The 14,923-nt window shown below is 50.4% G+C and overlaps 1 protein-coding gene across 7 annotated transcripts in view; it reads right to left on the bottom strand.

The window, feature by feature from the left end:
- GTF2IRD1 (GTF2I repeat domain containing 1) overlaps window positions 1–14,923 on the bottom strand; it is a 217,168-nt gene that overhangs the window by 200,541 nt on the left and 1,704 nt on the right. The gene's annotated exons all lie outside the window — the stretch shown is intronic.

The following is a 14,923-nucleotide window of genomic DNA, read 5'->3' as shown; positions in this document are numbered from 1 at the left end:
CTTGCCTTCAAGAACAGAATGAAGAAGAAACTGCCTGACTCTCACTGCACATCAGCCCCACATCCAGGCTTGTCCCAAGGCTATGATGACAGATTTTTACAACTGTGGCAGGAGGCCCCAAATGGCGCTGGGGGAGATGTGGGGGGCTGTGACACGGAATGCAAGGGGGATTTGGGAACACGGTGGGGGAAGCTGCCCAGTGGTGGTGGGCAGAGACACCTGATAGCTCCCTATTTTAAATTATTACTCCTGCTAACTAGGTGCTAAGCTCAGCTGTTTCCGCACAGCTGAAGAGATGCAAATTCTCTCCTCGCCCACTGAATTTCAGCCCTCCAGATAAAGCCCCAGTTGCCCACCCTAGTTCTGGCTCAGGTTTGCCAATGCCCTGATAATTCTTTTAGCTCCAGGGGCAGGGACCTTAAATCAGCATGTGGTTCCTTTGTAGAGGGGATGGCCTCCCCTCGTCACCATGTTCATCCCACCACGGCAGAGCCCAGGGGAAAACCGTCCAAGGAAATTACAGACACCATGTCACAGAGCATGCTCCCAAAGACAGGGCTGGGGCGTTATCCATCTCAGTGACATTACTGACATAGGGTCCTTTCCCCCAAAGTTCCATAGAGCCTACCTGGTATGAACAAAGACACAGGGCGACAGAGAGTGCAGAGTGGGCAAAGGCTGCCAGTCTGATTCGAGGCTTCGCTGCCCGACCACTCCCCACCCACTAGGGCCCTCCCAACCAAGCCACTACCTTGTATTTAACAACTTGGTTGTGTTTTAATTCATTCCCTTTATGTTTACGCTGGATATATTTATACGCGTGCTTTCGGTCTCCCTTGTTGGAAAGCTAGGACTAGGCTAGGGACTAGGGATGGCCTCATTCTTTGCCTTTGTATCCCTGGGGCCTGGGACAGCACCTGGAACACAGTAGGTGTTTAATAAGTGCCTTCTGATTGAAGATCGCTAGGGCCCATCATCCAACAGCCTTGATTATCAGGAAGGGTTTTTTTTTCCTGGTTTTGTTTTTTTTTCCCCTGAATTTGTCAAAAACTGACCCCAAGGGACCCTAATGCTTCTTCCTTGCTTGTTTTTTTTTTTCTATAACTATCCAATTTCTAGCAAGGGTTTCATGACAAATGAGCCCCAAAACAGTAAGCAGTGTGGGGACACTGATGGTCACAGGTCAATCAGAAGGTATTATCAAGCACCTTCTTATGAACCAGGCACCATACTCAGTGCTGAGGGCACAAAGGCAACGTAGGAAATTGCTCCTAGCCTCAGGGAGCTTACTTTCTATCAACAAGTCCCAAAATGAGGTGCCACCTCCAGGGTGACCTTGCCCTCCTGGCACCTTCCTAAGGAGCGGCATGGTGGGAGTAGGAGGAGGAAGGGGCCAAAGGTTAATCCTCTAGGATTCCTCAGACAGGGAGAAGGAGCAAAAAGAAGTGGAAGGCCCCACCCGCCCCAGCTGCTTGTCCCATTGGCTCCCCAGCCCAACATCCGGGCGCTCCTGAGGCCTGACAGCCATACAAAGAGGTAAAGAGCTTCAGGCAGCCTGGCCCACACAGGGACCCCCTCAGCCGAGGGGCCACAGCAGTGGGATGTAGGACATGAAAGCCAGCGTCCTCCCGGCGCAGGGAGGGCAGAGTGTAATTTCATCCCAGAGGTTTGATGTGTAAGTCACCAGACACTGAAGATGAAATTCCAGCTCTGTCGGGTGGACAGTGAGGGGATGGAAGAGGGAGGAGGGAGGGCTTTCACTCTGGGGCCCTGGCCGACTTGCTGAAGAGACAGATGAGGAGCTGGCCAGTGGTCTCGGAGGCTAGCTTCCATTGGTCTAGGGTACCTGCTGGGATGCTCCAGAGAGTAAATTCCACAATGTAGGAAGGAGGTCTGGGAGCTAAGCAAGGGAGTGTAAGCCACTGGATTCAACGTCCAGATGCCGCCTCCCCTCCAGGGCAGGACCCCCCCCCCCATTACCCATAAGCCTCCACTGCTCCTTGGTTACAGTGGGAGAAGCCCAGCCTGGCTCTTTCCTCTCAGGGCTGGAATACAGACTTCTCATATCATCAGGGTACCATTAAGGTCAACTGGCCAGGTTGGGACCCACAGCAGCACAGCTGCATAGGCTCTCCCTCTTGTCCTCCTCCTCCAATGGCCTTTAAAAGCTTCTCACAACCTGCTCCCACCCTAGTTCTCCAACCTGATCCAATAGTTCTGCCCTCCATGCGCCCCAAGGGTCAGACAAACTGGCCTCCTGCTCCCAACCCAGCTCTCCAACCTGATCCAATAGTTCTGCCCTCCATGAGCTCAACAGGTCAGACAAACTGGCCTCCTGGTCTCCTCACCACTGCTGGTTGGAATCGCTGGTTTCCTTCCAGACCCAGTTCATGCCCCATCTTCTTACTTGAGGCCTTTTCTCACTCCCCCATGGCCACTCTGTCTGTTCTGAGGCAAACACCTATGTATGGGCATGCCATCTCCCTGTTAGAATGTAAGCTCCCTGAGGGCAGAACTGCACATTTCTGCCTTTGTATCCCAAGCACCTAGCACAGCAGCTGACATGCAGTAGGCGCTTAATAAAAACTTGCTGGTCAACTCCTCCAAGTTATAAAGAAAGTTCTCCCAAGTCCATCCAATTTATCCTGTATTTCTATTTCTTTATTTCTGAGTGGGCAGCTAGGTGATGCAATAGACAGATCTGGAGTCAGGAAAACCCAAGTTCAAATCCAGCCCTAGACACTTACTTTACTAGGTGGTGACCCTGGGCAAGTCATTTTACCATTTGCCTCAGTTTCCTTGACTGTAAAATGAGTTGGAGAAGTAAATGCAAACCATACCAGCATCTCTGCCCAGAAAACGCCAATGGTGCCCTGAAGAGTCAGACTGGACTGACCGAACAGCACATCTTTTCTGTACATAGCTGTTTGCATATTGCTTTCCCCATTAGAGTCTAAGCACCTCGAGGGCAGGAACTGGTTTTTCTTTTTTTGCCTTCCTTTGTATCCTCAGCACTTAGCACGTAGGAGACACTCAGTAGCATGACTGGCTGGCCACTCCACCTTACATTAAAACAGTGAAAAGACCCTGATCCAGACAAGTCCCCTCTCCCCCTCCTGGGGGATGGGCAGTGGGGAAAGAAAGCAAGGGAGAAAAAGAGACCAGCCACCACTTCTGGAGACAGCCAATTACCAGCCCTCCACGCACTGATTATATTAACTGTATGCTCCCGAGCTCCTAAACAGATGGTATATTGCAATGTCATTATTTATATTTACCTAACAAGACTTTCGATTGTGTGCCATTAACAAGAATTCGGTAGTTTCGAGAAAACAGTAGCCATTTCCTGGGTGTGGTGAGGAGCTGGGTCCATCCGTTAAAAATCAGAATTCAATTTTGTGAAAAGGAGGGAGAAATCAGACTCTGGGCTGAGGCCACAGGATGGAAGAGGTCTGGAAAGACAAGATCCCCAGGCTCGCTCCATCACTCCAGACGGAAACTGCTGCCGAGCAGAGACGTCGGTAGCCCAAGGAGACCGCCGGCTGGCCGAGAGGAAGCAGGAGCAGAATCAGGGTCCCCAAAGAGCAAGAAGAGAGCCACAGATGAACATACAGGCTCCCAAAGGGGCAAGGTTAAGGCAGCAGGGGTGGTGTGGGCCTCAGCAAGCAGGCAGGGTCCAGAGTCCAGGAGGTCAGGGAACTGGGGCAGTAAATCATCAGGAGCAGGCAGGGCAGGTTTGGGCATATCCTTGCACACATGTGGCGTGGGCAGTCTCCACTCATTCATTTAATTAACATTCTAAGTGCTAGCTATGTGCCAGGCACCACAGGAGATGCAAGAAGAGACAAAAGGCAGTTCCTGCCCTCGAGATGCTTATAATCTAAAGGGAGAAAGAGGTATCTACAAAGCAAGCAATACAAAGGATGAATGGGAGAGGGCCAAAGGTAAGGCCCTGGAATTAAGAGGGGAGAGGGAAGGCTTCCTGTAGGAAGTGGGCTCTGAGTCGGGACTTTCAGGGAGCCAGGGAGGTCAGAAGCTGCAGCAGAGGAGGGGGTGCATTCCAGGTGTGAGGGAGTACAGAGAGTACCCAGAGCCTAGAGATGGAGGGTCTTGGTCATGGACCAGCCAGGAGGTCAGTGTCACTGGATGAGTGAACATGTTGGGGAGAAAGTGTACGAAGACTGGAAAGGTGGGAGGGAACCATGTTATGAAGGGCTTTGAAGGCCAAAGAGAGTATCTTGTATTTGCTCCAGTGGCGATAGGGAGCCAGCGGAGATTATTGAGGTGGTGAGTGGGGAGTGACAGGATCAGACCTACACTTTGGCAGCTGAGTGGAGGATGGGAGAATTACTCAGTTCCTTGAGGGAAAGGATTTTTTCATTTTTGCTTCTGTATCCCCAGAGGCTTGCTCACAGGAGGTACTCAATAAATGCTTGTGGACTGATTGATTGTTCTCTGACTCAATCTTTACTTGTTTCAGGAAGCCCTTAGTCCACAGGGTTAAGGCCAAAAGGTCAGACTGGGGCAAGGGCAGAGGTACTCTGATGGCTTCATAGCCACACAATGCCATCTTCCAAGATGGTACTAGAGAAAAAGCCCCAGCCCAGTGGGTGTCTTAGAAGGGTCAACGTGATTGATCATAGAGTGCTGGGAGAGATACAGAGAGAGGCAAAAATAGGCTCCCTGCTGGGCTCCCCCTCCTTACAAGAAGAGGAGAGTCTGGGGGAAAATGGGCAATTCAATATCTTAAGGAAATGCGTTAAGGCCCCCAGAAAGGGGTCTGAGTGCGGGAACATCTGGCATTCTATTCCTAAGAAAAGATCAGAGATCTCAGGCACCTCTGAGACCAGCTTCCTTATTTTACACAGAAGGTGAAATGACTTCATCATACAGGGAGTAAGCCTCATGGGCAGAATTTGAACCCAGATCATCTTATTCTAGAACCAGTGCTATCCCCTTTGCTGTGCTGAGATGACCTCTAAGGTGACATAGAGATTTAAGGGGCCCTAGAAATCATCCAGTGCCCCTCATTTGACAGAAGAAGAAACTGAGGCCCAGGGAGGTTAATTAACATGCCCAGGGTCACGAGGTGACCTCAGTGCCTGGAAGGCAGTCCTACCCTGCCTCAATGGTAGTTGGAAGGCTGTATGATGTACATGAGGAAAGATGGTGGGAGAAGCAGTGGGGTGCCAAAGGCATGCAGACATCCAGGAATGTAGCCTCGAGGCCATAGCAGCATATCGGAGCCCTTGGCGTGAGAGCAGAAAGCTCTGTGCACAGGGGAGTATGAAGGCACTGAAGCCATGGCCCGGCAGTGAGGGGCAGAGTGAGGGATGTCTTATGGCAGCAGGATAATATGAAATATAATCATATAATCTATTATTATATAACATAACAATATAAATGGGAGCAGTATAATATGAAATATAATAAATATTATATAATAATATAAAATATAATATTAAAATTCTGGTTGGCCTTCAAAGCTTTCCAGTCTTCCTAAACCTTACAAACCCCCCTGTACTCTGCAGGTACAGTGAACGCTGCTCTCCTTACTGCCCCCGGAACAACACACCCCATCTCTGGACTCTGGACTTTTTCCCAGCTGTTCCCTGGGCCAGGGGGCATCCTCCTCATCTCCACCTCCTGGGATCCTTCCAGTTCCAGTTCAAAATCCCACCTTCTCCAAGAAGCCTTTCCCAGTCCCACCATATGTCAGTCTTCCCTCTACTGATTTTCTCCCATCTGCATCTCATTGGCATGTTGTCCCTCTATTAGACTGTAAGCACCCTGAGGACAGGGACCGTCGTTTGCCATTTTTTGTATCCTCAGCCCTTATCTGAGGGTCTGGCACATATTGGGTGTTTAATATATGCTTACTGACTGACTAAGCTCATCTCTGCATCTCTGTTTCCACATAAAGAGCCCAAAAGGAGAAGAAGGAGTTGGACCAAAGAAGGGATTGGGAGACACTGAGTGATCTGGGGCCCAGACAGCTTCAGACAAGCATAATGCTCGCCCGCAGAGGGACAGTTTATCTCCCTTGCAGGGTGAGAGAAGGGGAGAAGGGCTATAGACCAGCATTATTATGAACCAGTCAGAAATGTGCAGCCAGCATCACACCAGGACAGGGAAAAAACCCTTGCGAGGCATGAACTCTCCTGCCACAAGGCCCTAATTGCTGACTATCTCGATAAAGCAAGAATGGTCAGGGCCTTAAAACAGGGGCAGCACCTGTTTAATGGAGCATCTAGCCTTCCTCCCCCTTCCCAGGTCTCTAATCACTGGGGATATAGGCAGGTAAGTCAAGAATCAGCCTCATCATGGAATTGGGGTAATGTGAACATCGGTCAAGGGTCAACAATAAAACAGATTCATAGAACCAAAGGTGGAAGGTACCTCAGATGTTACATCCAACCCAGCCCCCTCGTTTTACAAAGGAGGACACTAAGGCGGCCCTAGGAGGGTAAGTGATCTATCTGCCCAAGGTTACACTGGCAGAGTCATGTGTCAGAGGCACGATGGGAGCTCAGGTTCACGGTCATCGTCAATGTTCTTCCCACTGTATCCCACTCAACGGCACCAAATTGTCTCCCCAGTCCAACCTCCACCCGATGCAAGAATCCTCTAAGAAGGTCATTTTGCCTCTGCCTGAACACCTCCAAGCTCAAGGACTCTCACCATTCTGGACACCCTCCACTGGATTCTGAAAGAACAGGGTGATGTTTTGGAGGCATGGAGTTTCTGAAAGGCCCTGGTGGGATCAGGGGGTTCAAGCTCTCGGGGGCGTGGGGAGGAAGGAAGAAAGTAGCTGCCACGAACCTCAGAGGCTCCCTCCCACCTCCCAGACCCTTCAAAGACAGCGTCAGGGGTGAAGACCTCCAATGAGGACCTGCAGCCTTCCCCCCACCCCAGCCTAACTCACCCTATTTGCCCCTCCCATCTCTCGCTCCTCCTCCTCCCTTCTGGGCCCAGACGCAACAAGTGAATCCCTCTCTCCATATGGGAACCTTTCAAATACTGGAAGACAGCTCCCACTCTCCCCTCTAAGCCTTCTCTTCTCCAGATGAAACATCCCCCATTTCTTCAACAGATTCTTCTAAGACATAGACAAAAGGCTCTTCGCCATGCTGGTTCCCCCCTCTGGACAGTCCTTAGCTTGTCGACATCCTTCCCACACCACGGGAGCCACGAGTGACCACACTCCAGACAGGCTCCGACCGGGGCAGAGGACGGCCGTGCCTGTTACCGGGACCCAACATCTCTTGAATTTTTCCAGCTGTCCTGTCACGCTGCTGCCTTGAATTAACCCTGAAAGCAGCGCACTAGTCAAGGACACTCACCCCTGGTGTCGTGCCTCAGAACCCAGAGCTCCTGAACCAACGTCCCACCAATGGGTCATTCTAGACTGTCTATGGGAGGGGTAACTACACTTTTTCCAAATGGTCTTTATCCTTCCAGGGCAAGCCAAGCTTGACAGGACACACTGGACAGACGACACTCACCCCTCACCACCGCCCCTATAATCCCTCTCCCAGCTGCTGGGTTGCCTTTAAAGAGGCCACAGACTTCCCCTGGCCCTCCCAACTTTACAAAAGCATTTAATCAAAGTAATAAACTCACCGTAAGCATATCAATGTCAGAGAACTGGCTTCATATGTCACACACTTCAACATTCAGCTAATCCCCATTCCAGCCTCTGAAGCAGAAAACGCCCATTTAGGAGGGCATCCATTTCTCCAGTGTGTCTGGACGGGACCAGGGGGTCTAGTCTTTCATTCTCTGTCACCCGCAGACCCATTAAAGCTGGAGAAGACCATGGGCTGGTGAGTGAGAGCCTGAACTAGTGCTTATGATACAAGCATCAGCTGTGCCCCTACCCTGGAGCTGTACTTGGGAATCGAGAGGATAGGATCCATGATAATGTCTGTAAAGCACGCAGTGCAGTGAGTGACACACAGCAGGCACTACGTAAATGCCAGCTTTCACCATCACCATCATCATCGTCAAATAAAAGTCTCTGCTCTCAGCAAAAGACCCAGCTGTGTGCTGGGGAGGGGCAGTTAGCCAGGGACGTGAAGGACCGCAGGAGCAACGGCTGGCACCCTAGGCTACGTGTTATGAGGGCACAGCTAGAATCACGGTGCTTGAAGAGGGGCTCTTAAAATCCAGCCTCAGGACACGGACCAAACCCACTGTCCCATGCAGAGCCAATCCTTCCCTCTGACTACAGACTGAAATAAGTGTGCTTTTGGTGACCAAACATGGATCCCGGATCTTAGCCCTAGAGGTGGAAGGAAGCTCAGAGACCTCTTCATTTTACAAGATGGGAAACTGAGGCAAAGGGAGATTTGGAAGTGTAGAACAACAGTCCAACCTTCTCATTGACAAGGGAGGAAACTGAAGCCCGGGGGAAGGGGGGAAGAGGGGAAGTGATGTGCTCAAGATAACACAGCTGGTAAATGGCAGAGGGGAGATTGGAACCCAGGTCCTTGGACTCCAAATTCTCTTGCTAGTCCCTTCCAGCACTGTGCCATGGGAGCACATTTAGGATAAAACACATGGCTGGCACCATCAGTTCTAGTGCCCACTACAGCCTTCCATTTCTGGTCATCCTGGCACACACCAGAGGGGCTGGTGCAATGAGGAGAGCCAGCTGGGTCAGGACCTCCAGCCAGCTCGCTCCATCCAAGACGCCGGTCACTGGGGGATCGGCTGGACACTCAGATATCCACGGAACCTGGGGCGGCTGGGGTGTCTTCCCATCACACTCTTCCCCTTCTTCATTCCCAGCATTTGCAGCTAAGAACAGAGACGTATCTATACCTCCCTGCCTTCCTCTTTACCATGCCCCAACGCCAGGAGACCCAGAACCTTCTGCCCCAGTGACAGGAACAAGAAGACAATACTTGAGCTAGAATGGAGCCTGGGGACCAGCAGACAGGCGGCACAAACGGACAGAGCATTGGACCTGCAGCCAGCAAGACCTGAGTTCAAATCCAGCCTTGGACACTTACTAGCTTAGTGACGTGGGCAAGCTTCATAACTTGTTTGCCTCAGTTTCCTCAACTGTAAAATGTGCATAGTAATAGCACCTATGTTGTGAAGATCAAATGAGATATCTGCAGAGTTCTGACATGTAGTAGGCACTTTAAAAATGCTTCCTTGCTTCCTACCATCATTTCACAGAGAAGAAAACTGAGACCCAGAGTGATTTTTCTAGGGAAATGTGGCTAATTTGTATAGAAGCAGACCTAAAGCCTGGGTCTGACTCCGCATCATCCCCAGCTTTCTCCCACAACATACGCGCCATAGCAGCTCGCAAGCTAATTCATACTAGAGTGTTAATGGTCATCAGACCAGAGGAGGGCTCTGAAAGGCCCAAGGACAAGGGATGAGGGACTGGGTAAGCTTTGCTAGGGGCCAGTCAGGAACACAAGGAATGGTCCAGAGAAAGAGAGAAGCTGAAGAGGAGAGAGAGAGACAGAGAGAGAGAGACAGAGACAGAGACAGTGAGACAGAGACAGAGAGGGGTGGGGAGAGGGAGGGTGCATGGGCATGTCCTGGAAGCCTGCACTTAGCTAAATGACCCAGAGTCACTTTATCTGCCAGGGGTCTCCACACCCCTCTAAGGCTACAGGTGGCACAGGAGATGCTGACATTCACCAGTGGAGTGTCTTCACCCCAGAGTTCCCTATATGAATAAAAGCTCCATGTGCCGAGCACTGTTCTAGGCTTTGAGGCTAAAAAGCCCGACCAGACTCAAAGAATGGATTTAGAGCTATAAGGTACCCCCCCCATTTTACAGAAGGGGAAACTGAGGCCCAGAAGGGCAGCAACTTGCCAGGATCGCACAAGTCTCACAAGCAGTATCTGAGCTATGGCTATCCTTTTAGGCTGGTGTCAATTAAGCCTAAGATAAATGTGTTATGCCTTAGAAGTGACTTAGTATCAAGACAGAGCTGACCCCACTGCCAGGAAGATCTGGGTTCAAATTCTGACTTGGACACACACTAGCTCTGTGACCATGGACATCACTTCACCTCTCCCACCTTTAGTATTCTCATCTGTAAAATGGGGGTGACAAGAGTAGTGGGGAATGGATTACAACAAAAGTTATGAAATAATGGGGGGGGCCTAAAGACCTGAGTTCAAATCCCAATTTTGCTACTTAGAAAGAGCACCAGTTTTGGAGTCCAAGGATCTAGGTTCAAATCCTTCTGTCTCACTTAACGTCCTTAGGCCTCAGTTTCCTAACCTGTAAAATGAATCAGGTAGACGATGTCCCTTGCAGTTCTAGTGTTATTTGACTTGAAATCAGCCCATTGCTGACGTGTCAATAATGCTTCCCCAGCACTTACATGGCCTATTCTTCCAAGTAGGTAAAACATTTCCCCTAAAATCTCGTTAAAATGGCTATAATTTATTTGAGCATGGTTTTTAAAAAAGGCAACCACCAGCCCAGCCTCTGACTAATTTATCACAAAACACAGAAGAGTGAGGTCTGAGACAAATGTCATTGATGCCAGTGCCCTTGGCTTTCCCGGTCAATTCATAGAATCGCCTTCCTTTACGCTACAGCAGGGAATGGCGCCTTTCACTAGGGAATGGCGCCTTTCACTACCCTTTTGGAATCAGTTCATGACACCACAAAAGCCAAACACAGCCCCGTCAAGCCCCGCTTCCTCCCCTGCCAACCTCCCCCACCCTCATCCTTAGCTAAGGACTTTCATGCCCAGGACTTTAAGAGAAAGAGCCACTGGGCTGAGGGTTAGGAAGTTAACATTCTCAAAGCTAAGCTTAAAGAAGTGCTAATCCTCTGGGCCTCAGTTTCCTCATTTGTAAAATGACTACTAGATTGGTCTACATCATCTCCAAGGCCCTTTCCAATTCTAAATCTGAGATTCTAAGGTCACCCAATCTCAGGTTTGGGAGGGACCACAATGCTTTTCTAGTGGAAATCAGGGACCTCCCCCCAGGTCCCCATGAGTGGCTACTCTAAGGGAGAGGAGGCTGAGGGGTTTCTCTGGCCAAGAGATCAGCCCCTCCAAAATTCTTTCCTGCCAGGCAGATTGGCCTCCTCAGGCTAGTCTCTCCCCCCTTCCCCTCCCCCCCCCCCCCAAAGGCAAATGGGAACCGAAACATCTATTTGTGACCCTTGGGCAGCAGCCAGAGGCACCTGAGGCCTACCTTGCAATATACCCCGCCCCCCCACTTCAGGTAAAATTGACCTGAGACAGGTCATCGAAACAAGAGTGGAGGGGGGAGGAGAAGAAGGGGACAAACAGACTGAAAGGTCCAAGCCTGGAGCCTTCTGGGACTGGCCTGAACGAGGCTAGCCCCGCTCAATTCCCTCCACCTGCCTAGGGGAAGGGCCTATTATGCACCAGGCACCCTGCTGAGTGATCATCACAACAATCCTGGGAGGTAGGTGGTGATGTGCCCATTTTATAGCTGAGGAAACTGAGGTAGCTAGGATTTGAACTCAGGGCTGCCCATCACTCCATCCATTCTGCTCCCAGCTGCACTTCATCTGTGCAGAGGCCCTTCCCTAAGGCGGTCTTTTAGGGATTGGAACAATGAAGGGGAAATCCTTACAATCAGTTAATCTGTAGATACTGATCCTGCATCTATTGTCGGCCAGGTGCTGGGCTAGGCACCCACCCAGGAGACTGAGAAGGGCACTGCCTTTTCTATATTCTCTTTGGAGACACAGACAGAAATATGTACAAAGTAATTCAGAAGTCGGATTGAGGAGGACGTTAGCAGGTGGAAAGGGCAGCTGGGAGTCAGGAACACCTCAGAAACCTATAAGCTGTGTGACCTTGGGTAAGTCACTGGAGCTCTCTCGGCCTTAGTTTTCTCTTCTATGAAATGGGGATAATAATAGCACCAGGGCTGTGAGAATCACTGAGATAACCTACAAATGCATTTGGCAAACCTTAAAGCTGCTATGTAAGGGTCAGGGGAAAGAATCAGGTAATGTTTCACAGATGAGCATTGGCCCAGAGAGCCTCTAACAGGCGCTCCCAGGATAAAGGATCACAGTTTTAGAGTCCAAAGGGACTTTATGAGCCATCTGGTCCAACTCCCTTCATCTGACATAAAAGGAAAGTGAAGCCCAAAGGGGTTAGGAGATTTCCCTTAAAAGCACCCAGGGAGTAAGAGGCAGTGTTACATCTTGAACCCAAGCCCTCCAGCTGAACATCTAGTGCCCCAGGCCAAGTACATGGCAGAACCCTCGGTAATGTGGGAGTCCAGAAACCATCTTCCAGGTTCCTGCCTGGCCTGGGGAGGTGAGGTGTGGGGGGAGGGTCAAAGAAAGAGAGAGCTGCAGAAAGAAAAATGAATTCAGCCAGAAAGATATTCACTGGCCTGGAAACCTCAGGCAGAAAAGCAGCCTAATGGAGGAACCAGGATCTGGCCGATAAAGGCTGGCTAGGTTCTCCCTTCCATCCCTCTTCTCTGCTTCCTTCCTGCCCTGTTTTCCTGGAACCTTAGTTCCTCCATTAAGGGGCTGAAGTTAACCTATGAATGGGGAAAGGGACTCCTGGCAGGAGTTAAGGGAACATCAGAGGACCCAAGTCACTTCTGAGGGGCGTCACATAAGGATTCAAAGTTAGCCAAGGGAGAAATGTGGGAGAGTCCTTACCTCTTTTCCTCCATTAGGATCATCCTGCCCTACTGTGTCCCCTAGCCCAGCCCTCCTTTCCACTGTCAATGGCCCAAATACACCCCTCTCTACATTATCTCGGGCAGGCCATTCTGTCTGTCCAACCAGAAAAGATCTTCAGGAGATGCCCTCCTTGGGGGCAGTTCCCTGGCTCCAGCCCCCTTTTCTAAAAAGAATATTGTTGTTTTTTTTTTAGTCTACCCCAAACAGAGTTTACTACTGTTAGAGTTCACTTCTAGCCAAGTTATTTCTCCGAGATCTAGTCCAGGAGTGACATTTAGACATGCTCCCACCCTCCTCAATGTGGAGGCTGCTGGCTCAGCTGTGGCAAGCTAGGGGGAGTATCGGGTCTTCCTTTGGGAACTCATTCTTTAACTTCACCCAGGACTCCCTGGGCACTAGGTTGTCCTCACCTACGCCATCCCCCCACCAAGTCAGGTTACTGGTGCCCAGTGCTCTGAATATTGTCCCCTATGGCTACTCCTTCCCCCTCCAGATTTTGGTGATGAGACAAAAGTCAAGGTAATTCATAATGGCCTATTCCTCCCTTTTTTCACTTGCGTCTGACTTTTTGTGATCCCTTTGGGGTGTTCTCAGTACAGATACCAGAGTGGTTTGTCATACAGATGAGGAAACCCAGGCAAACAGGGTGAAGTGACCTGCTCAGGGTCACACAGCTAGCAGGTGTCTGAGGCCAGATTTGAACTGAGGAAGATGAGCCTTCCTGACTCCAGGCCTGGAGCTCTGTGCACTGCACATCCAGATGCTTCTGTCTTGTCTAACCTCCTCATTTTTACAGATGAGGAAACTGAAGTCCAAGTCCATGGCTGGTAAGTATCAGAGGCAGGTCTTGAATTTACGTTTACCTGATTCCAGAGCCAAGTGTCCTTTCCACTGGATTCCCAGCTTTAAGGGCAGTTCTGTTTCGTGGTCCCATTCCAGGATACTCCACCCTCACCATTTTATATGGCCCAAAGCACTCAAAGGCCCAGACTGTGGCAATGGAATGGGAAGGCCCAATATCTAAAAGGTGCTTGGGGAGTCTCTTTCCAAAATCTGGGGGAAGGCTGGTCTGAGGCTCCAGAGAGACCCCAAACAAGTCATATTAATCAGCCATAGTCTAGGCTTGGCCCTGCTTCCTCATCCATCAAGCAGGGCCCCTGCTACCTGTAGTCCCTGACTGATGGGACTGTCTCAAGTTGGAAAAGAGACAGTGGAGGAAAATTGTGCACCTAGCAGGCACCTAGTCCAACTCTCTTGTTTTTTCAGTCGTGTCTCACTCTACATGACCCCATTTGGGGTTTTCTTGGCAAAGATACTGGAGTTGTCTGCCATTTCCTTCTCCAGCTCATTTTTACAGATGAGGAAACTGAGGCAAACAGGGAGAAATGACTTGCCCAGGGTCACAGTGCTAGTCAGTGTCTGAGGTCAGATTTGAGCTCAGGAAAATAAGTCTTCCTGAGTGTAGGGCCAACTTTCTATCTACTGTACCACCTAACAGTCTCCATTTTTTCCCCTCATTTTACAGAGGAGGAAACTGAGGCTTGGAGAAAATGACTCACCCAAGGTCACAAGGCCAGTAAAGGGAAGAGGCAGGAGTCAGTTATCATTATCATGGGTTGAGCATTCAGATAGTCACAGAATCTCAGAGTTGGAGGGGAATTCTAAGGTCAGCCAGACCAAGCATTATCTGAATAAGAATCTTCAACAATAAAGCTGATAAGCAGTCATGTTGCCTGTAGTTAAAAACCTGCCATGAGAAGCAGTGAGCTCCCTCCCAACTTCAACTCCCCAAATGGAGTTTCAGCCTCTTTCTTCCAAAACTCCCCCCTGGAAAAGAGCTGAGTGATTAACCACATCTCTCCTCAGCACCCCCCCCCCCCTACTCACAGCCCCCTCCACCCTGTCTGCCCAGGAGGCAAGCCCCACCTTGTCCAGCAGCCCTGAAACAAAAGCCAGAGGTCAGAAAGGCTGAGGAAAGGAAACGGAGGCTGGGAAGGACACTGCCTCATCTTGGTTCCAGAACAGTGGGATGCAGGATGAGTTCTAACCCTTGCCTCCAGCCCTGGCAAAAGGGCAAGAGGACAAGGATGTGCCCCACCTGGCCCGTGTCTCACTGCCCTCCAAACAGTCCTAGGATCCCTCTTCCTACCCCAATGGGAGGGTAGCCTGGGCCTCATCCACAGGACCCTGTCTGGAGCTCAGGGGCTACTCAGGCCTTCCTGCAAGGTCCATCCACCTAGGACCTAT

The sequence above is a fragment of the Petaurus breviceps genome, unplaced genomic scaffold (assembly GCF_028583685.1).
Source record: "Petaurus breviceps papuanus isolate PSGF00001 unplaced genomic scaffold, PetGlider_PUasm1.0 186, whole genome shotgun sequence".
Taxonomy (NCBI): Eukaryota; Metazoa; Chordata; class Mammalia; order Diprotodontia; family Petauridae; genus Petaurus; species Petaurus breviceps.
The sequence above is the reverse complement of the archived record's forward strand: the minus strand, read 5'-3'. Positions and strand labels throughout refer to the sequence as shown.